This window comes from Bos javanicus, chromosome 5, assembly GCF_032452875.1.
Source record: "Bos javanicus breed banteng chromosome 5, ARS-OSU_banteng_1.0, whole genome shotgun sequence".
In the NCBI taxonomy this organism is placed as follows: domain Eukaryota; kingdom Metazoa; phylum Chordata; class Mammalia; order Artiodactyla; family Bovidae; genus Bos; species Bos javanicus.
The window spans coordinates 78,256,829-78,280,739 of NC_083872.1; the positions used below are offsets into that span (position 1 = coordinate 78,256,829).

General features: G+C 39.4%; 1 protein-coding gene and 1 long non-coding RNA gene across 6 annotated transcripts in view; one reads left to right on the forward strand and one right to left on the reverse strand.

The window, feature by feature from the left end:
* BICD1 (BICD cargo adaptor 1) overlaps nt 1-23,911 on the reverse strand; it is a 252,610-nt gene that overhangs the window by 206,717 nt on the left and 21,982 nt on the right. The window lies entirely within an intron of this gene.
* LOC133247950 (uncharacterized) lies at nt 7,671-8,586 on the forward strand. The gene is made up of 2 exons (XR_009736571.1): nt 7,671-7,838; nt 8,382-8,586. It is a non-coding gene; the product is annotated as an uncharacterized LOC133247950 (long non-coding RNA).

A 23,911-nucleotide genomic window follows, 5' to 3' on the forward strand; every position in this document is an offset into this window, starting at 1 on the left:
CTTCATCTGTTGAATTAACATCTAATATTTTAAAACATATGCCAATTACACCCACATTTGCTAAATCTGTAAAAACCAGACCTTTCATTTAGAAAAATAATAACTAATACACACATACCAGTAATTATATTTCAGGCAATTTACTAACTCATTTAGTGTATGTACGTCTGTCTCTCTATATATGTATATACATGATACACACTCACACAAATATATTCAGATTGACAATAGCTAATTTATACTAATCCAGAGACAGTCACCTTAGCCATATTGACATTTTTGGTCAGATCATTCTTTGTTTTGGAGGGATGTCCAATGCGTTGTAAGACATTTAGCAGCCAGCAGCAACCTCCAATTGCCATGGCCAAAAATGTCTCCAGACACTGCCAAATGTCTCCCAAGGTGGAGGATGGAGATGAAGAGGGCAAGTTACTCCCAGTTAAGAACCACAAATACATACTAATTCGTTCTGTATATGTATATAGGGGTGGAGATGTGTATATATATCTATATTATACATCTATGGAGAGCGAGGAAAAATGATGTGTAAATATGCATGTGTGTGTGTGTGCTAAGTCACTTCAGCTGTGTCCGACTTTTTGTGACCCTATGGACTGTAGCCTGCTAGGCTCCTCTGTCCATGGGATTCTCTAGGCAAGAATACTGGAGTGGGATGCCATGCCCTCCTCCAGGGATCTTCGCTGATGCAGGGATTGACTCTGCGTCTCTTCCATCTCCCGCACTGGCAGGTGGGTTCTTTACTACCAGTGCCCCCTGGGAAGCCCTATGTATAAATAGATAAATGGTGGTGATGGTTTGGTGGCAGTTTAGTCGCTATTCGTATCCGACTCTTGTGACCCCCTGGACTGTAATCTGCCAGGCTCTTCTGTCCACAGAATTCTCCAGCAAGAATACTGAAGTGGGTTGCTATTTCCTTCTCCAATAAATAGATAAATATGTATAGATAAATATGTAAAACCCCACAAGGTAATACATACATTTTACAAATAAGAAGACTGAGGCACAGGGATGTTAAGTAATGTCCCACAGTTTAGCAAGTAACGAACCTAGAATTAAATCCATACATTTTTACTCTAGAAGCCATGCTCCTAAACACTGAACTACACTATATAATATAAACAATTTAAGAAATAAATAAAAGTCTAAACTACAGTCTACAACTCCTTCTTGGAAGACAACATGGTACAAAAGGTCACAGTATTTGATGTCTGGAAAATCTAGTATTGGCTCCTAGCTCTTCTGATTATGTATCCTCAGGCAAATTATTTACTATGTAATAGCTCAGTTGGTAAAGAATTTGCCTGCAATGCAGGAGACCCCAGTTCAATTCCTGGGTCAGGAAGATCCTCTGGAGAAGGGATAGGCTACCCACGTCAGTATTGTTGAGCTTCCCTTGTGGCTAAGCTGGTAAAGAATTCGCCTGCAATGTGGGAGACCTGGGTTTGATCCCTGGGTTGGGAAGATCCACTGAAGAAGATAAGGTTGCCCACTCCAGTATTCTGGCCCAGAGAATTCCATGGACTGTATAGTCCATGGGGTCCCAAAGAGTTGGACATGACTGAGGGACTTTCACTTTCACTTCAAACACAAAAATAACAATTACACCATAAAATAATTTTGAGGATTAAATGATTGTAAAAAGTAATCTACAAGTCAGAGAATTAGCTTGACTATGAAAATACTACTTGATTTGCAAATGTCAAGTTAAAAGTTATTATTTTTAAAATAGGTCAGTAGCAATTATACAATCACCAAAAAGCTCTATATACTCAGCAAAAACATGACCAGGAGCTGACTGTGGCTCAGATCATGAACTCCTTATTACCAAACTCAGACTTAAACTGAAGAAAGTAGGGAAAACCACTGACCATTCAGGTAAAACCTAAATCAAATCCCTTACGATTATACAGTGGAAGTGACAAATAGCAGACAAGGCAATGGCAAGCCACTCCAGTACTCTTGCCTGGAAAATCTCATGGATGGAGGAGCCTGGTGGGCTGTAGTCCATGGGGTCGCACAGTGTCGGACACAACTGAGCGCCTTCACTTTCACTTTTCACTTTCACACATTGGAGAAGGAAATGGCAACCCACTCCAGTGTTCTTGCCTGGACGTCTCCAGGGACGGTGGAGCCTGGTGGGCTGCCATCTATGGGGCCGCACAGAGTCGGACACGACTGAAGCGACTTAGCAGTAGTAGCAGCAGCAGTGACAAATAAAGTCAGGAGATTAGATCTGATAGAGTGCCTGAAGAACTATGGACGGAGGTTGGTGATATTGTACAGGAGGCAGTGATCAAGACCATGCTCAAGAAAAAAAAAAAATGCAAAAAGGCAAAATGGTTGTCTGAGGAGGCCTTACAGATAGCTGAGAAAAGAAGAGAAGCAAAAGGTAAAGGAGAAAAGGAAAGATATACCCATATGAATGCAGAGTTCCAAAGAATAGCAAGAAGAGATAAGAAAGCCTTCCTCAGTGGTCGGTGCAAAAAAATAGAAGAAAACAATAGAATGGGAAAGACTAGAGATCTCTTCAGGAAAATTAGAGATAACGAGTTGGTGATGGACAGGGAAGCCTGGCATGCTGCAGTCCATGGGGTCGAAAAGAACTGGACACGACTGAGTGACTGAACTGAACTGAAGGGAACATTTCATGCAAAGAAGGGCCCAATGAAGGGCAGAAATGGTATGGACCTAACAGAAGCAGAAGATATTAAGAAGAGGTGGCAAGAATACACAGAATTATACAAAGAAGATATTCATGACCCAGATAACCACCATGGTGTGATCACTCACCTAGAGCCAGACATCCTGGAATGCAATGTCAAGTGGGCCTTAGAAAGCATCACTACGAAGAAAGCTAGTGGAGGGGATGGAATTCCAGTTGAACTATTTCAAACCCTAAGATGAAAGTGCTGCACTCAATATGCGAGCAAATCTGGAAAACTCAGCACTGGCCACAGGACTGAAAAAGGTCAGTTTTCATTCCAATCCCAAAGAAGGGCAGTGCCAAAGAATGTTCAGAACACCGCCCAATTGCACTCATCTCACACGCTAGCAAAGAAATGCTCAAAATTCTCCAAACCAGGCTTCAATAGTATGTGAACCATGAACCTCCAGATGTTCAAGCTGGTTTTAGAAAAGGCAGAGGAACCAGAGATCAAATTGCCAACATCTGTTGGATCATAGAAAAAGCAACAGAATTCCAGAAAAACATCTAATTCTGCTTTATTGACTATGCCAAAGCCTTTGACTGTGTGGATCACAATAAATTCTGAAAGAGATGGGAATACCAGACCATCTTACCTGCCTCCTGAGAAATCTATATGCAGGTCAAGAAGCAACAGTTAGTACGGAACTGGAACAACAGACTGCTTCCAAATTGGGAAAGTTAGAACGGAACATGGAACAACAGACTGCTTCCAAATTGGGAAAGGAGTACATCAAGGCTGTATATTGTTACCCTGCTTATTTAACTTATATGCAGAGTGCCTCATGTGAAATGCTGGACTGGATGAAGCACAAGCTGGAATCAAGATTGCCGGGAGAAATATCAATAACCTCGGATATGCAGATGACACTACCCTTATGCCAGAAAGTGAAGAGATAAAGAGCCTCTTGATGAAAGTGAAAGAGGAGAGTGAAAAAGCTGGCTTAAAACTCAACATTCAGAAAATGAAGATCGTGGCATCTGGTCTCATCACTTCATGGCAAATTGATGGAGAAACAATGGAAACAGTGACAGACTTTATTTTCTTGGGCTCCAAAATCACTGCAGGTGATGACTATAACCATAAAACTAAAAGATGCTTGCTCTTTGGAAGAAAAGCTATGACCAACCTAGACAGCATATAGAAAAGCAGAGACATTACTTTGCTGACAAAGGTCCATCTAGTCAAAGCTATGGTTTTTCCAAAAGTTGTGTATGGATGTGAGAGCTGGACTATAAAGAAAGCTGAGTGTCAAAGAACTGATGCTTTTGATCTGTGGTGTTGGAGAAGACTCTTGAGAGTGCCTTGGACTGCAAGGAGATCAAACCAGTCAATCCTAAAAGAAATGAGTCCTGAATATTCATTGGAAGGATTGATGCTGAAGCTGAAACTCCAATACTTTGGCCACCTGATGCAAAGAACTGACTCATTGGAAAAGACGGTGATTCTGGGAAAGATTGAAGGAAGGAGGAGAAGGGGCCGACAGAGGATGAGATCATTGGATGGTATTACTGACTGGATAGACATGAGTTTGAGCAAGCTCTGGGAGCTGCTGATGGACAGGGAAGCTGGTGTGGTGCAGTCCGTGGGGTTGCAAAGAGTTGGACACAACTGAGTGACTAAACTGATTGACTAGCATTTATGGGCTGTGCTTCCCTGGTGGTTCAGGGTTAAAGAATCTGCCTGCCATTGCAGGAGATGCAGGTTTATTCCTGGGTCAGGAAGATCCCCTGGAGACGGAAATGGCAACCCACTCCCATATTCTTGCCTGGGAAATGCCATGGACAGAGGAGCCTGGTGGACTACAGTCCATGGGTCATAAGACTCAAATACAACTTAGCAACTAACCACCACTACCAGTAAAGCATTTATCCAGTATAAAACAGTACCATAATTTTTGAGAAATTGTTTTGAGAGCTAAAACGTAAGAATTTCCTGAGATTTATTCTTATATCACAACATTATAGTGTCAATACTGTCAAATGGGTAGTAATCTTAAGATACAGAATCAAAAATACATTAGTAAACAGTGCATCACACACACATCACAAAACAGTATCACACCCTGCATGACATGAAACAAAATCTCTTATATGCACATATTTAAATTTATGTGTGTTGGTATTTACATTTATATATGTACATGTATATGTAAGAATTTTTTGCTTTGCAGAAGAGAATGCAAATAGTTGGAGTTTTTCTTGAAAACAAGTAATTTCAAATGACTTGTTAAGAATACAAAAAGTAGTTTCAACTGCTTCTAGCTTCAACTGCTGTGTTACAGCAGCTCTCCTAGTTGATCTAAACATATGTGTTCTGAAATACATACATGTTTTGCCTGTAGTAAGTAACACCAAGACAAGCTTAGAGATGTCATCACAGTATAATCTCAAAGTGTAAACTGACAGGCAGCTCATAGCTCTTTCAAAAAGAATAATATCAAAACACCAAAAAATATTTGAAATTTTAGGGGAAATAGTCTAGGCTTCCAGTACCAAATAACTCCCACAAGGCTGTTCACACAGTGATCTCCCAGAGTGTCCCATCTGGAGCCAATACGATCCTGCTGTGCTTTGCTTCAGTACTTTAAGCGCGTCCCTAGACTCCGGCAGCATGATAGCTGGGAACCCGAGCCATGGCTAAAGCCGCCCTCGGCTCTATCCCATTACTAATTCATCCCTGGGGCTGGGCCTGAGCTGTGCTGAGGAGCAGAGATGATGGCATTGCATCCTTGTAGGTACAGGCAGGCACTTTGCACACACAGATATTCAATGAGAGCTGTTTGCCTGCTGCCTGGACTGCAGTGAGTCTTAATGGCGCACACAAAAACCCTGGAGGAACAACCATTTTTAAGTGCAGTTTTACTGAAGAAAGGCCTGAGTCTGCTTCTGTCTCTTTACAAATGTCTGATAATCCACTCCTGTCACAGACTGACAGGAGCTGCTATTTTCCTTCCAGCCGTTGGGACAGACCTCAGGAGAGTAGTTATCTCTCAGTGGGCAGCAACAGCAATGGCTATTTCAAGACCGCACTGCAATTTGAAAATGTTATTCTCCACAGAGTTAAAAAAGTCACCATGGAACTACTTCTCTGAACTATACTGGTCAGTAGGATTCCTGGATAATTCCCAATAGGCTGGTGTCACTGGAAGGGAGGGCTTAGTACCTCTAGCCAGACAGTTAAATTTGAGACCCTTTCAGGGTTACATGTTGTAATAAAGGGGCAGAAAATTTTCAACGATTTCAAGTCATTGTTATAAAACCCATTTAATATAAGCAAATATATCTTACTATGTAAACACATACTGCTCCCAACAGTTTCTTTTATTTTAATGCAGTTGAAACATTAAAAATAAAGCATTTTTTTTCCTCTTAGGATTTTGGAGTGCAAGCAGATGTATGAAAGAAATGCACTGCTATTGTGATATTCTAGAACACCAATAGTAATTTTGCTTTTTACAATAATTTACCTTTCTTTGTAGGGTTCGAATTTTTTTTTTTACCATAAACATTTATTAAAGGGGATACTTTCATTTTGAGATGTTCTTATCTCAGTGGAGAAGAGGGCTATATTATTCTTTCTGAGAATCTTAAAACAGTGGGTCCTTGAAATAGATACTACAATAAAAAAAATTCAGCTGAAATAGCCTACTAAAAGGTTGAATTTTAATCTCCATAGCTGGACAGCTGAAACCCTCCTTTTTGCATATCAATTAGATGGAGCTGCTCATCATTCTACCTTATGGTGTTACAATTCACAGATGGTTACTCCGGGGATGGATGCATTTCAGTAACAGTTTGAAATGCCCCTGGGTAATAAAGAGTGTAAATGATTGCTATGTCTGAAATAATGCGGACTGTTAGTGGCTGATAGGGTACAGCTGTGGACAAAGTTCACATTTGCTTTTAGGCCCTGTCTGCATTGTGAATTAAATAAATTAAAAAATATGTTGATTAACTGAAAAAATAACAACAAATTGTATTCAAGATACTTGATTTTAAGAAAACGACAACTTTTTTTTTTGCATTGCACTTCAAGTAAGAAAAGCAAAAAGGTTAATTTTGCAGATGATCATTTCTCTGCCTAATTGCAGAAACAATACGGGGTAAAATGCCTGAATTAGGGGAAAGCCTTAAATGGGTTCATTTTAACTGGATGCAGAATAAAGCAAGAGGTTTATCCACAGTACAGATATTATTTAGTGTATGATTAAGTTGATTTACAGTACCAGGCTATGCTGAACTATATACAGGATATCAAATATGTTCCTTCTCTTAAGAAACTGAAAATCTGCTTTGATAGAAAAGAGTCATGCATACAAGACAAAACATAATAAAGTATTAGGTTACAAGCAGTACAGGTCATAAGACCCCAGGAATTTGAGGAGAGGAAAGGAGAATATGAGTGAGCTACATTCATTGGAAAAGCTTCAAGGAGAAGGTGGGTCTTGAGGGAAGTTAAAAAAGACCTACTTTTTTGAGACCAGCAAGGTCACGGAGTGAACACAAATGTGACAGACAAAGGAAACACTAGCTACTCAGAGTTCAGGGCTCACTTGCAGGAATAGTGAGCAGCTGTGAATGTCCGATTAAGAAACTTGACCTTGAGCTGGCAGACCTGAGGAGGCTGTTCGCAAAGGAAGGTTTTAAGTGGTATTTAAACAACAGATCTAACAATGGTGAGTAAGATAAACTGAAGTGGAGACCAGAGCAGTAATTCTTAACCCAGGGCACACAACAGAATTACCTAGGAACATTTCTACTCTAAATCTTGCCTTTATTTTTCAAGATCACTCCAGATATTGTGATTGTAATGGAGCTCAGAGTAATTCTTCAAGTAATTCTGTTATGATTCATGTCTGAGCTACTTACTAAACCAGAAGTTTTTTAAAAAACAAAACAAATGCCCACCCCCCTCCCCCCCCCAAAAAAAACCCAACAACAACAAAACCCTCTTGGGAGAACACGGAAGACATTTCAATGAGAATATGTAGCCACGGCAACAGGAATGGAGAAGAAGGAATTATTCCTACAATCACTACATAGGAAAACTCAACTGGACTTGGTAATGGGACTCAAGGAAGGAAAGTTGCCAAAGATGAATGAGTTCACGGTATTAAGCATAGGCAACTGGGAGAATTTCACTGGCATTGATAAAATTATGGGAATGTTACTAATTGAACGACATGAAGCCACAGAGTTGTCACTCAGTTGGCATCTGGGTCTAACAAAAAATGGTTAAATGAGAGGTAAAGCCTAGAAATGTGCCTCCTTAATACCAAGATGTTGGAAAAACTCATGAAAAAGAGTAAAAATGAAGAGCAGAGGCCAAGGACTAACTTGGGTCCCTATTCACAGAGGGGAGAGATAAAGAGCATTTGGGGAAATTTGGAGGAAGAGACTTAAAATGAGAATGAGGGAAAAGAATGTCATAGAAGCTTAGAGATGAAGGAAATAATTTAAAAGTGTTATGTCCAGAACACTCAACACTGAAAAAACAATATTCCTGACTTTAAGATAAGGTCCGTGATGAACTTGGGGATTTTACCAAAAAATCTTAGAGTAGGTTAAGTTTTGATTCACGTTTCTGATTTTAAGCACTAGGAATCTGGTAAGTCTTAACTGATTTAAGGTTTTGAATTTCCTCTCCTGTCAGGTGGGCTTTGTGGACTGACTTCTTCAGAGCAGTTTTACTATGAAGCTTCTCGAATGAACTGAAGAATCTGCTCTCAGACCCAGGTGTCAGATGACCACTCAAATCTAACCATATATATAGCTGTGCATTTCTTTGATGATATTACTACTATATGAAGTAGGTTTGATTTCTTTAAAAGAAAAAATAAAGAAATAAAAGATTAGCATATATGCTTGTTTATATCCTTAAACGGGAGAAATAACTCCTTAAACAGGAGAACTTATTCTCACTTTGCTCATATTTCTGTTTTCTCAGGACTGGGTCCCAGAAGCCATGTTTGCACACACAAATCTCCCTGGTTATAAATGGACCAACTGCTTATCCCAGGTGGGCCAACCCATTTCTCTCTCACTGGCAGGTGCAATTGGGATTTGCACCAGCCTCTGCCAACTGCTTAAACTAAAGACATATAGTCTCAGGAACTGTGGAGCATCCACTTTCCACCATGGAAAGTGAAAGTTAAAGTTAGTCACTCAGTCATCTCCGACTTTTTGTGACCCCATGGACTGTAGCCCCACCAGGCTCCTCTGTCCATGGAATTCTCCAGGCAAGAATTCTGGAGTGGGTTGCCATTTCCTTCTCCAGGGGATCTTCCCAACCCAGGGATCAAACCCAGGTCACCCACATTGTGAAAGACTATTTACTGACTGAGCCACCAGGGAAGCCTTGGAGAAGCCTTCCACCATGAAGAAAACGGCAAACCCGAGGCAGGAAAAGAGAGGCAGAGTTGGGGACACCCTTCAGCGTGAGTCCACTCAGATATTAACTGTGACTCACCTGCTCTCAGGGTCTGCTCCTCTTCCTTCTACAGCCTCTGATTCCACAGCTGGCACTTCTGTTCCTCCCTGTCTCACAAATTTCCAGGAGGAGAATCTGCTAAAGCTTGGTTAGTCATCACCCAACACATAGTAACCACAATGTACAGTTAAAAGCCTAAGGATACCTGGAAATATGACCATCACAAAGCTGACAAACCTAGACAGTGTATTAGAAATCAGAGACATCATGTTGCTGACCAAGGTCTGTATAGTCAAAGCTATGATTTTTCCAGTATTCATGTACGGATGTGATAGTTGAACCATAAAGAAGGATGAGTGCCAAAGAATTGATGCTTTCAAATTGTAGTGCTTTAGAGTCCCTTGGACTGCAAGATCAAAGCAGTCAACCCTAAAGGAAATCAACCCTGAATATTCACTGGGACTGTTGACCTGATGCTAAGAGCCGACTCATTAGAGAAGACCCTGATGCTGGGAAATACTGAAGGCAGGAGGAGATGGGGATGACTGAGGATGAAATGGTTGGATGGCATCATCAATTCAATAAACATGAGTTTGAACAAGCTCCGGGAGATAGTAGACAGAGGATCCTAGCATGCTGCAGTCCACCGGGTTGGAAAGAGTTGGATACGACTTAGCAACTGAACAACAACACACTGTTACATGCTCTGAGCAGAAAGTCCCAGTCACATAAATCTCAGTATTCTTTTACATCAAGGAAATTTTATATCTTTAAGCAACTGTGTCTGCTCCATTTTTCTGACAATGCCACCACCATCTGTTTGATGCCTACGGTAAAGACATAAGCCAGCGGACCCTACATTTTTGGGGAATATTTGCTGAAGTACAAAAGATTTATCATAATTGCTGAGAAGCACAGTGCAGTTTATATGAAGAGTACAAGAGCTATAATGAAAATGACAGGGAAATGCTCAGAAAAAAGAGTCACAGAATTTATTTGAGTCTTGTCTGCCTCCTTCCCTATGGAAAGGGCTCTCCTCTTCAGACTACTGTCTCTAAACAATAGCCAGCATAGTCTTATCTATTTCATAAGATACGAGAAAACCTCTTCTCTAGTGGGATATCAGACTATCATACACTCAGTACCCACCATGGACCCAACCAAGGCTTCTGTATCAGGCTGTGCAGACTTGCATTGCATAACATCTGGGGTAGCATTTCTGTCACTATTCTGCAAAGCTGTACAACACAGTAGCCCTGGAAATTATATGTCTATAGCATGGGAAAGCAATAACAGGAATTCAGAGATGTTAACAAGCACTACATGGGTGCGGCTAAAGATAAGCATCTTCCTGGGTGTCCTTTCAGATCATCATTCTCTCTGTTCAGCCCCCAAGCCCAGTTCTTCTAATCCCTATCTTTATCCACACGCCTTTCTAAAACTGAGTGGGCAACTCGTAGGATCGTCCTGTTTGTACACAGCAAACCAAGCTAAATTCTCCAGGTCAAGAAGAAAATACATGCATTTTCTCTTCTTTCTTTTGACAAAACTTTCAGACAGACCAAAATACTAAGGACTACTGCAGAATCTCAAACTGGTTACTCACATGTCTTAAGATCAAGTGACCAGTATTCTCCCAAGTCAGACAGGGTCGATGTTTTGCCTTTATTCTTATTTTGCATCTTTTTAATTCTGACATTAGTTTTTTTCTTGGTTCACCTAAATCATCTAAAGCCCCAACTTTATTGTTCTACATTTCAGATGATTTTCTGGCAGTACTTCTCTGACAAAGCACACAAATTTAGCAACATAAAACAATATGTATTTCTTGACTTCAGAAAAAAATGGTTTGTTGTGTAACACATATCAGTTCAGTTCAGTTCAGTCATGTCCAACTCTTTGTGACCCCATGAATCACAGCACACCAGGCCTCCCTGTCCATCACCATCTCCCGGAGTTCACTCAGACTCACGTCCATTGAGTCAGTGATGCCATCCAGTCATCTCATCCTCTGTCGTCCCCTTCTCCTCCTGCCCCCAATCCCTCCCAGCATCAGAGTCTTTTCCAATGAGTCAACTCTTCGCATGAGGTGGCCAAAGGACTGGAGTTTCAGCCTCAGCATCAGTCCTTCCAAAGAAATTCCAGGACTGATCTCCTTCAGAATGGACTGGTTGGATCTCCTTGCAGTCCAAGGGACTCTCAAGAGTCTTCTCCAACACCACAGTTCAAAAGCATCAATTCTTCAGCGCTCAGCTTTCTTCAACAGTCCAACTCTCACATCCATACATGACCACTGGAAAAACCATAGCCTTGACTAGACAGACCTTTGTTGGCAAAGTAATGTCTCTGCTTTTCAATATGCTATCTAGGTTGGTCATAACTTTTCTTCCAAGAAGTAAGCCTCTTTTAATTTCATGGCTGCAGTCACCATCTGCAGTGATTTTGGAGCCTAAAAAAATAAAGTCTGACACTGTTTCCCCATTTATTTCCCATGACGTGATGGCACCAGATGCCATGATATTCATTTTCTGAATGTTGAGCTTTAAGCCAACTTTTTCACTCTCCACTTTCACTTTAAGGCAGACTGGATTATTAAGTAATGTGGCTTATGCAACTTATTACAAAGCTACATGCATTATTAAATAATGTCAATATACAAGAACATATAGCTGTATAAATGCTGTCATTCATAAGAAACCAGCCCATCACCACAGAGAAAATCTTTATTGATGACCAACACTGACTCCAATACTACCCAGGATCTATACTTAATACATGTTTAGGAGCATCATTCAAAGGATGATTCAGAAGACCTATTCAGAGATCCATGCTATAGAAATGGCCTAGCTCATGCAATTTAGCACAAGGAGACACAATGCAATATGGGAACAATTATGACATTTACAACTGATCAGTCATTCAGGTAATATCTGTTTCACATTTTTACTATTACAGAATTAAGTCTTACTATATTAAATTTTATCATTTTTAGAAAAATAACTAACATGTAATTGCCCAGTGGAAGGCCTTATGGTGAAATGGAGGAATCTCTTCAGGAAAGTGCCTACCTGCCTGCAGGCCTAGAGATCTTAACAAGGAGCATAACTTGATGAATCTGATGATCTAGGTCATGAGTCGTGGATGAGGAAACTATCCCTTTCCAGACTCATTCAGGCTCGTGATAGTCTGGCACATGAATTAAACCCACAGGAGATTGATGCAAAAAACCAGAACAGACAAAATTTTTTTTGGCCTTGTGGCATGTGGGATCTTAGTACCCCAACCAGGGATTGGGCACAATGCCCCCTGCATTGGAAGCATGAAGGCTTAACCACTGGACCACCAGGGAAGTTCTTAGACATTTATTTTACAGTAAAACTTAGAGAACTGCCAAGAGGCCAGGGAAAGACATCAGTAGAAAAATCACATTTTCTCTTGAAAGGCAAGCTCTCCAGAAACGAATTAACCAAGTATGCAAGTTGGAAGATCATGGATGAAGAGTCAACATGAGATCTGCCTGCTTTAAATGTAATTGCATCAGACCCTAACAACCCAGTACACCTGTCTCCACAGCACAGGTCTCTTAGGAGAACTGACCACTACAGGTCCATGCAGGGTACCCACCCCTGCTCAGATCTTGGATGGACATGGCAAACAACTGCTTCCAGATCCTTCTGGTTCTTTGCTTATTTTTTAAAACAAAGCTACCTTGGATTGCTGCAGTCTTGTACAGATATCACTTTTTCTTAAGATTGTAGTCAAAGCTTGCTGGCCATGCTGTCTCTCTCAGGTTTTTCCTTCTCTGGCCCTTTAAGTGGTTTTTTCAATTTGCACAATCATTAACAGCTGCTGTCAAAAGTTGCTTTTTTTTCAATTTGCACATTGTATCCTTTATTTACATATTTACATATAAAAATTAGTAAAACTTAAAACCAAATGTGACTTGTATAGAAATCTTTTAATTTGATTTATTTTTACACATTAAATAGTGAAACTATACAAATGGTTTTTCACAGCAGATTACACATGGGTCCATTTAGACTTGCTCTCAAAGTGCTGCCGATACTTAAGTGCTGCCTGAGATGGCAGCTGTTAATCACAGAGCCAGTTATTCACTGCCCACATTCGCTAAGCCATTGTGCATTTATGTTTCAAGAAAACTTGAAAAAGCTTTAAAAATTATCACCATGGAAACTATAAAGATAGTAGCCTTGAAGCAGACGTTAAAAAGCAAAACAAAAGAAATAAACTGAGTGAGCAGTGAACAATTAACTTGAATGATTTTAATCACAAATCATTTAAATAGCACAGAAATTCTCCTTGGTAAATCTTAACTACCAAGAAATAGGAAGTTTAGCTGTCTAATAGGTAATCAAATATCCAAAATGGTGGCCAGGGGGAAAAAAATCATCACCCAATTGCCCTTTTAGTAAAATGAGAGCTGAGTTTCAGAATTCAGAATTCTGCTCATGTTCCTGTGAACCTCCAATCCAGCTGCTTTCTAGCTCTGATATTTCCTGGCCTCTCTCAGCTTTGGTTTTTCTCATGAAACATTTGAAGTGTTTTCTCTTGAAACACTTCCCACGTTGGTTTCCATTCACCACTCCCACCTGGTCCTTCTCACAGCTCTCCTTTCCCTGCATCCTCTTCCTCCACCAGCTCTGAGGACGGTGAGTCTTGGGGGTCTTTCATCTCACTCACTCCATGACTCCAAGAATGACTTATATGCAATAATTTGACATCATATATTGCACAATCAGAGCAAGATACGTAATGGCTCCTTATTAATTTTCTTGCTTTTCCATTTGGTGAGATTCAGAAGTGTATTTGCACTAGCCTGTTCGGTACTGTTTAGTACCTTCACTTGAATGTCTTATAATTCCTTAAACTCCATGTATTCAAAACATTTTTTTCTTAGTCTCAAATCTTTCCTCCTATGTTTTCTACTTCAGTTGATGATCTCTTCATCTCCTGCTTTCCCAAGGTGAAAATCTGGAAGCCAACGTGGCTGTGATGCACTACTGGCCAATATGTAAGAGTGACTAAATAAACAGCAGTTGTTAGTAAAAATGTCCTAGCTGGTTGATGAATAAGCCTGACATATAACTGTTAACTTATACATATGGTATAATTAGGAAGAAGATTGAAAAAGAAGAATGAATGGGTTATGAGAGAGCCTTTACTTCTGTGTATGTCATTTGTAATTATAAACATGGAAAGCTGATTAATTCCATTTTTCCTACTCTAAGTGCTAGGAAGACAGAACTCACCCCTATTTTGCTCATCTTTGTGTGGCTAGCACCTATACAGTGTTTCACATATAGTAGGTACTTAGTAAACTCCTGCTGGGATACATAATTGCTAACACAATTAGGTGAAAACACAATAAGGTGAAAACACAATTGATCTCTACTTTCACTTGTCAAAGTAGATAAAAGTAGGCTTACAGAATGCCAATATATAATATCAGTCTAATGCCACCACAAAAAAGGAAAGATGTCTAGTGGGACAAATAAAACTGTCTCAGCATATCTGCTGAGTCTTCAGTTCATCATTTGACCAGAAATTTCTCTATTTCACTAGCTCAAAGACTCAAATCGTGACAGTGATCTTCACTTCAGCAAAACTGAACTGGCTTTGAGGGTCATTTCAAAGATTAAACAGGTCTAAACGTCTCTGTTATCAGATTTCCTGGACATCAATAGATCAGGAAGGTATGACACAAGCAAAATATCTAATCAAAATCTTTGAACTTGTGGAAAAATAAAAAGAACTAAGAGAAAGAAGCTTCTTTGAAAGCATTCCACCCAAATACCCACTGGAGGAGGAACTGGCTCCCTGTTCTCTATGTCCAAAGCTGACAACTCAGACTGGGGGAAGGTAAATATTACATGAATAATTTATGTACAAGGATGAGCATGTCTGTAAGTGAATTCTCATAATGTATAAATATGCAGAAAATAGAAATCTGCTGTCTTCTAGCACTTTCGTCACTCAGAAATAATATTCATCTAGCCTTAAAACAACCAAATGAAAAAACTCCCTCTCTGTAACACATCAAATCTAACTGAACATCAAAGTTTATCAAGCTGGCCCTTCAAGATCAGTTCAAAAACTGTTTTCTCTGTGTAAAATTACTGGTTCTCTGTGCTCCCAACACATTCTTCACATTATAGTATATTATAAGAGTGTATTATAATTATTTTAGCATCTCCCGCCTCTTCTCCTCTTCTCAGATACAGTTCAGTTCAGTCGCTCAGTCATGTCTGACTCTTTGTGACCCCATGAACTGCAGCATGCCAGGCCTCCCAGTCCATCCCAGAGTCCACCCAAACCCATTGAGTCGGAGATGCCATCCAACCATCTCATCCTCTGTCCCCTTCTCCTCCTGCCCTCAATCTTTCCCAGCATCAGGCTCTTTTCAAATGAGTCAGCTCTTCGCATCAGGTGGCCAAAGTACAGGAGTTTCAGCTTCAACATCAGTCCTACCAATGAACTCCCAGGACTGATCTCCTTTAGGAGCTACTTAAAGATGTTCAGGATCTCCTATGTAATAACATGGTGTCTGGTAATTTAATTGGTAACCCCTAAATAGTCAAAAGAAGGAAAAAATGGGATTTAGGAATATAGATAAAAGATTTTATAAGGTCTGTATGGTCAAAGCTATTGTTTTTCCAGTAGTCATGTATGCATATGAGAGCTAGACCATAAAGAAGGCTGAGCCCCAAAGAATTGATGTTTTCAAACTGTCATGCTGGAGAAGACTCTTAAGAGGCCCTTGGACTACAAGATCAAACCAGTCAATCCTAAAGGAAATCAACCCTGAATATTCATTGGAAGGACTAATACTGAAGCTGAACCTCCAATACTCTGGCCACCTGATACGAAGAGCTGACTTACTGGAAAAGACCCTGGATGCTGGGAAAGATTGAAGGCAAAAGAAGAAGGGGACAGCAGAGGATGAACTGGTTAGATAGCATCAATGACTCAATGGACATAAATCTGAGCAAACTCTGGGAGATAGTGAAGGACAGTGGAGCCTAGCATGCTGCCGTCCATGAAGTCAAAAAGAGTTGGATACGACTTAGTGAATGAACAACAACAAACAGATTTTGACAGCACAGATGAATTCTTTCATTCCTCCTACTTCACCTCTCCATGACTTTTTTCTCTACCACTTTTTGTCATATCCATGATCGTTAACATGTGTTAAGAGCATTCCTCATATTTCAATAATGTGTAGCTGTGGGCACTGAATGGATGTACTTAGTATCAAGACTTCTTTACTTTCTTGTTCCTCTCTTACTCAGCCCCTTAGCAAAAGCAAAGACCAAAAGGTATGAGTCCAAAACAAAGTGCTAAGATATGCAGAGATAATTCATGCATGTGCTCAGTCATTCAGTAGTGTCCGACCCTTTGTGACCCTATGGCCTATAGCCCAACAGGTTCCTCTGTCCATGGAATTCTCCAGGCAAGAATACCAGAGTGGGTTTCCATTTCCTTCTCCAAATACATGCATAGTGGTACTGATGAAAACACTGACAAGAATTAAGGAATACTGCTTTCAAAAACACTTAGATCTCCCTCAACATCTATGTGTATCACTCAACCACCAGGAGACAATCAATTCTTTTCCTGATAAGAGACAATTTCATTTGCCCCCTCCCATAGCAATGCAATTGGCATCTGTCCATAAAAGTAAATGGATGGTTGCTGTTGTTTTAGTTGCTAAGTCATGTCCAATGCTTTTGCTTCCCCATGATTCACAGCCCACCAGGTTCCTCTGTCTACGGAATTTCCCAGGCAAGTATACTGGAATGGGTTGCTATTTCCTTCTCCATGGATCTTCTCGACTCAGGGATTGAACCCGAGGCTCCTCACTGGCAGGTGGAGTCTCTACCACTGAGTCATGGGGAAAGCCCAGGAGCATGGTATCTGAATACAAAAGAGAAGGACTCTGAGCTCTGGGATGGCTGATTATGCAGCTTGGCCTCTCTTGCAGGAGAATGGGGAGGGGTGTCAGAAATGTGAAGGAGACAACATGATTCTGCGTAATTTGGATTAATATTTGAATCTTAATGAAGGAAATAAACACCTAAACGTGCTGTATAAAAGATTTTAGTACATGAGAGATTTTTTTGACATTGTTATGCAAGTAGACAGTAAATTAACCTGCTTTGATTAATGAAAGCAATTACTAAATGCTGTTAGCCTAAATGGATTCATTTTTCTATATAACATCTCTGGGTGATTTGTCAAGTGGCCCAGATATAGCTAGAGGCTATATCTGACAAAATATTTCTTGTATCTAAGAAATTATAATTTGCTGATTTAAACCATAATATTTGGCATTCACCCCAAGGACTAGGGGAGAAGGCGATGGCAACCTACTCCAATACTCTTGCCCAGAGAATCCCATGGACGGCGGAGCCTGGTGGGCTGCCATCTATGGGGTCACACAAGAGTCGGACACGACTGAGCAACTTCACTTTCACTTTTCACTTGAATGCATTGGAGAAGGAACTGGCAACCCACTCCAGTATTCTTGCCTGGAGAATCCCAGGGACGGAGGAGCCTGGTGGGCTGCCGTCTATGGGGTCACACAGAGTCAGACACAACTGATGTGACTTAGCAGCAGCAGCAGCCAAGGACTAGAATTCAGAATATATATAAAGAACTCCTATATCTTTAAAAAAAAAAAAAAAAGACAGATAACCTAATATTTCAAATGGCTAAAGAGTTAAATAGGCATTTCATAAAACAGGAAATTCAAAATTATGCATTACCTGGGGTGGAGGAATTGCAATGGAGGAGGGGCACAAAGGGAGATTCTGGGATGCTCACATACTCTATTTCCTGTATTCTATTCAGTCACCTGGGTGATGACTACATGAATAGTGGCTTTATATTATTTACTAGACTATACATTTGTGTTTGTGTACTTTTCCTGTACATATAGCATATTTCACAGTTTAAGATGTTTTTTATATGCAGAGTACATCATGAGAAACGCTGGGCTGGAAGAAGCACAAGATGGAATCAAGAGTGCTGGGAGAAATATCAATAACCTCAGATATGCAGATGACACCACCCTTATGGCAGAAAGTGAAGAGGAACTCAAAAGCCTCTTGATGAAGGTGAAAGAGGAGAGTGAAAAAGTTGGCTTAAAGCTCAACATTCAGAAAACTAAGATCATGGCATCTGGTCCCATCACTTCATGGCAAATAGATGGATAAACAGTGGAAACAGTGGCTGACTTTATTTTTGGGGGCTCCAAAATCACTGCAGATGGTGATTGAAGCCATGAAATTAAAAGACGCTTATTCCTTGGAAGGAAAGTTATGACCAACCTAGATAGCATATTCAAAAGCAGAGACATTACTTTGCCAACAAAGGTCCATCTAGTCAAGGTTATGGTTTCTCAAGTGGTCATGTATGGATGTGAGAGTTGGACTGTGAAGAAAGCTGAGCACTGAAGAATTGACGCTTTTGAACTGTAGTGTTGGAGAAGACTCTTGAGAGTCCCTTGGACTGCAAGGAGATCCAACCAGTCCATTCTAAAGGAGATCAGTCCTGGGTGTTCACTGGAAGGACTGATGCTAAAGCTGAAACTCCAATTCTTTGGCCACCTCATGCGAAGAGTTGACTCACTGGAAAAGACTCTGATGCTGGGAGGGATTGAGGGCAGGAGGAGAAGGGGACGACAGAGGATGAGATGGCTGGATGGCATCACTGACTCGATGGACATGAGTCTGGGTGAACTCCGGGAGTTGGTGATGGACAGAGAGGCCTGGCGTGCTGCGATTCATGGGATCGAAAAGAGTCGAACACGACTGAGCAACTGAACTGAATTGAACTGATGCAGACATATACGACTAGTTCTGGAAACTAGATGGGAGGAGACAAATGACAAAAAAATATAGTCAAGAGATAATAACAGCCACAAAAAAACAGAAAGCGGGATAAGGGGCATGGGTAGAACTGAGAGAACTATTTATAGTCAGAGAATCAGTCTCTGCAGTGGTTTCACAGAGTGCTGCTGTGGACATAGCAAAGGCAATCCAAATAGAATTCACTATAAAATTTCAAATTGTTTAGGATTTCATAAGGTCCACAAAAGATGCAGGATTTCCTAAAACCCACAAAATATGGCTCCAGTAACACCCCAAGTCCCTGATAGATAAGAGTTTTGCAGACTTAGACTGTTCATAATTGAAGAAAAGAAAATAAGAAAGCCTGTTTATATTTTGGACGCTTCATAAGAAAATAATTTTAATGATTTAAGTATTTTTTTAACCCTGGAAAGTTAATGAAGTCCTCAAATTTAGTTTGGGATCTATTTAAAGAAATGCTTGTAGAGTCATATGTGAAGTGAATTCTGTTGCAATGTGCTTTTTTGTAGAGGAAAAAATGCCATAGGTAACAATAAACCATTTTCAGTTTGAAAATTGGTTTACTTTTATTTTTCCAACATATTTCCACATACATATGCATAGTTTCACATGTATATATATGTATATTTTTTAATAAAGAATTTTAATTTTTTTCTTGACTATCCACTATGAAATGTTGGTCCTAATTTTTAAGTAAATTATTTTGCTTTGACTTTTTGTGCTTATCAGTTGTTCTCAGATAACAGAGATTCCCAAAATGAATTAAACTTTAAGCCCCCACATCCATACCTTTTTGCTTATTATATTAGACTGAGCTATGTGGGATTACGTATCCTATAATTTTGGATCTATAAAAATGGAAATTTCATACAATTCATCCCTCCTGCACAGGTCTTGCCCAGTGATGCCTGAAGAGTTGACATTATGCAGAGAAAAGTGAAGAGACTTTTATGGTTTTTATTATGACTTTTCCTTTCTATTAAGGAGATAGGAATAATAGGAGAAAGGAATAGGAGAAAGGAATCCATTATCTCCTCTTTTGTTCAGCAAAATGGAAAACATTGATAAAATTTATACCTTTTAAGAAATGAGACCATGAAGATTTAGGTCTTTATTTAATAAACATTAGTTGACCACCTTCTGTGCCCTAGGCCCTAAGGAGACACAAAACAAGTAAGGCAAGGCTGCTGACTCATGAAATTCACAAAAGAATGGGGAATAAAAAAGGTAAGGAAACCAACATGTAGAGGATAGTGTGGTATGTGCTATACAAAAGTTTGTCCAAAGGAAGGGACTCCACACCGAAGTTCTTATTGGGCATTAGAAATACAGGCTACTGTTCTGAGACATCTTTTCATACATGTTTAACCTAACAAAAACACAACAAATTGGCCAAAAGCAGATAAAATAAAAGGGCAAAAATAAATCAAAAATATAAATTCTGAATAAGTCACAAAGAAGATAGCAAGGTCTTGAATAATTCTATTGTCTTAAATTTTAAGTGGGTATCAGAAAACATGTGTAAGATCTAAACGCTGTCCTGTTTGAACTGTAAATCTTCACTTTAAAACGGCAGATGGAGCACCTTCTGTTCACAGAAGGAGAGCCAAGGGCTCAGAAAAAGTAATTACTTGTCAGGGCAAAGAAACAAAACAGAGAACCCTAGTTCTGAACTTTCATACCCTCAGAAGGTAACAGATTTTCACAGAATTATAAGGTACGTAGTGTTACCCAACACATTTTCCTTTCTGAGTCAAGGAAACAAGTACGTTCTAAGGAAGATTTCAACTACAATGAAAAATTAAGTTTTCAGTCATTGAATTTAAGTCACCACATTTCCTCTGGTATATATCACTCTGTTAATGCAATTATTAATGTCTTTTTTTTTTCAGTTCTGCTTTCTCAAATGCAAAACTGCTACTCTTAAATATATAACCCCATGAGAATGAGGATACACATATAAAATTTTATTTTTCCAACAAATTAAAACCCAACATTTTGCTTCTTATTTGAGGATCTAGTTCTTATAAACATTTAATCAAATAATCTGCTTAGAAAATAAGTCCTCTCAAACTATATGGCACTTCTTTCAGTGGAAGCATTGACATGCAGTTTGATAAGACAAAGGACACACCCCCAAAACAATCTAACAGAAGACAAATTTAAAATGGTAAGCAACATGAAAAAAATTGTTCAACTTTATTAATACCGTAAAAATTCAAAATAGCGTGACATTCTATGTTTCACCTACCCAATAAGTAAGAATTTTTGGCAAAGAAGGCAGTAGATTTCTATTTCTTATGTGACAGGTCAGTAACACTTGTAACTGCAAATAAATTCCAGCATTTTTTATAACCTACATTTCTAATCATATGTTTGTTCCTACTGATACATCCTTAGGGCAAAGCAGGCTCCCAAAGGTCAGCCCTGCGAAGACTTCCGCAAGAAATGAAAGTGCCATAAAATGCTTCCTGAAAAACTGAAGTCCATTTTTTACTTGATTTACCAGACATTTTAAGATAAGATTATGCATCTTACCAGTGAACTAATACTGTTTCTACCTTCAACTTAAATATCCAAACTTTATATTATTATTCTTGGAGCTGCCTTGTATTCAGCCATGTAGTCAGAATTGTGTGCTTATGAATGCAGTGATAGGTTCTCATAAAGGAGTAAAAGCATTACATCATAACATATTTGCTGAAGAATTCTCCCCCTGTGTCTCCCCATCTGAGCACTTGAGTCTATCCTTTCTCACTGAATGATTCAGTCAAAAAAGACTATCGACAAGGATGCATAGCAAAAGTAGAGGCAGTGATAGAATAATGGCCTGGAGATTGCAATGGGGGTTGAGGGGAGACTATGCCATTGGCTCTGGAGTCTTAGATTTGTAGGATATGCGAGAAAACGAGCACTATCTTCTACAGGGCGCAGCAGGGACAGATAAGTAAACCCAGTTGAGGTGATGGAAAGAATGTTCTGGGAGGAGATTAAGACACAAGAATGTTTTCTTACCATGGAGAAGGGTAGCAAACAGGTAAGTAGAAAGTTTGGCAGGATATGGGTGAGAGGGTAAGAAAATGGATGAGAGGAAGGAGGCTTGCTTAGGGGAGAGAACACAAGGCTTTATGAAGATAAGAATAAGAGAAAAGATGAATAAAGGGTATTCAAATCCAAGTATAACCATTTTATTTATAGCCTTTCTTTTATTAGCCCACAGTGAGATGTTAATAAGGATATTATGTTCTTGACTTTTAGGCATTTTTAAAAAATTTTACATTTTTATAAAAATTTCTCTGCCATAAAAAAACCATTTTTGCCAGAGCAGGAAGGAAGCCAGTGAACCAAGTTACTCGCTGGGAACATAACTATAAACATTTCGGACTGTTTTGAACATGAGAAACAGAAAAGCTTTTATTTATTTTCAGAATCTCAAGAAAGAATTCATCCTCCATTTATTTTCAGGGAGATGTGGTGCTTCTTGGAAGAAGCCCCGAGGATCCTGCTGTTAAATCAAGACCTGTGCAGGGAAAAAAATTATCCACTCCACAGTAACATGGCATGTAACACAAAGGCAGTGGTACTTATCCAGCAGGGAGAGAACCCCTTCAATACTGGGACCCCACCAGCTGACTTAATTACAACGCAGCAAGGCGATCCACTACAAAGACAGTGCAACCCAAAGGAGACCACTGAGATCCACCCGAGGTGCAGGGACAGATGGTTCCTTTGCTTCTTGTTTAGTATGAGACCTTCTAGAAAAATCTGAAAATGGATACATGCCAACAAGCTTTCAACTACCAGTATTTTTTTTAAGCCTACCATATGCTACTATAAAAATAATCCATAACTTGAGAGTCAGTCAGCAAGGATTTACTGAGCTGGGACTGTGTATAAGGGATAAGAAAAGGCCAAAATCAGCTTACCATAGAGTTTAAGGACATGGATTAAACTCTGATTTAATTTAAGGGCTTTTGGTTTTTTCATCATGCTGCACACACACACAAAATTACAGCAGAAGCCATAAAACAACTGCCTTAAAATTTTTTAGATAATAACAAACACAAATTTACAGAAGCAGAGTGGTTCCACACTGGAAAACATGGTTTTAAACAAGTGATGGTGCACTGAAACTTAATTCAGCAGTCAAGGTAACTGAATGTTATTAAAGCAGTCACCATAGCAACCACAGCGACTAGGGCACAAGACAGATAATTAGCCCCTCCAATTATGAAGTTATAATACAGTCACTAAATAATAGCCCTGAGTAAATTCTATCTTGTAAAAAGTTTTAAGGAAAATGAAAATTTAACTACAAACTTACTAAAGAAGGACCAAGCTATTACTGTCATACTTTTTAAATAAACTAATTACAAATGCTGCCTTTCTGCATGCAGCAAATTCTACCTTCCTGGTCACTTTAAATGATATGAATTAATCAAAATAATAAAATTCATGCTTTTTTTTTTTTGTAATGGCTTACAGGATCTTGGTTCCCCAGCCACGACATTGAAAATGCCAAGTCCTAACCACTGGACCACCAGGGAATTCTCAAAAATCATAGAATTCTTCATTCGTATGTGTGATTGTACAATAATGCCACCCAAGAAATTGAGTTAACTTACAATTTCTATAGTATACACAATTCATATTTAATACTTGTAGCAAATCTAAGAACTAAGAAAGCACAGTTCAATACATTCAAATAAATTAAATGAATGTGTAATACCTGGAAAAATGCTTGTCACACAACCAACACTTTCTTAGTCCAACTATTACTCCTACCATTACAGTAATATTATTGCTAATATTACCATTATTGTTAATGCAAGTTTTAAAGTCATACTGCCTGACTCAAAT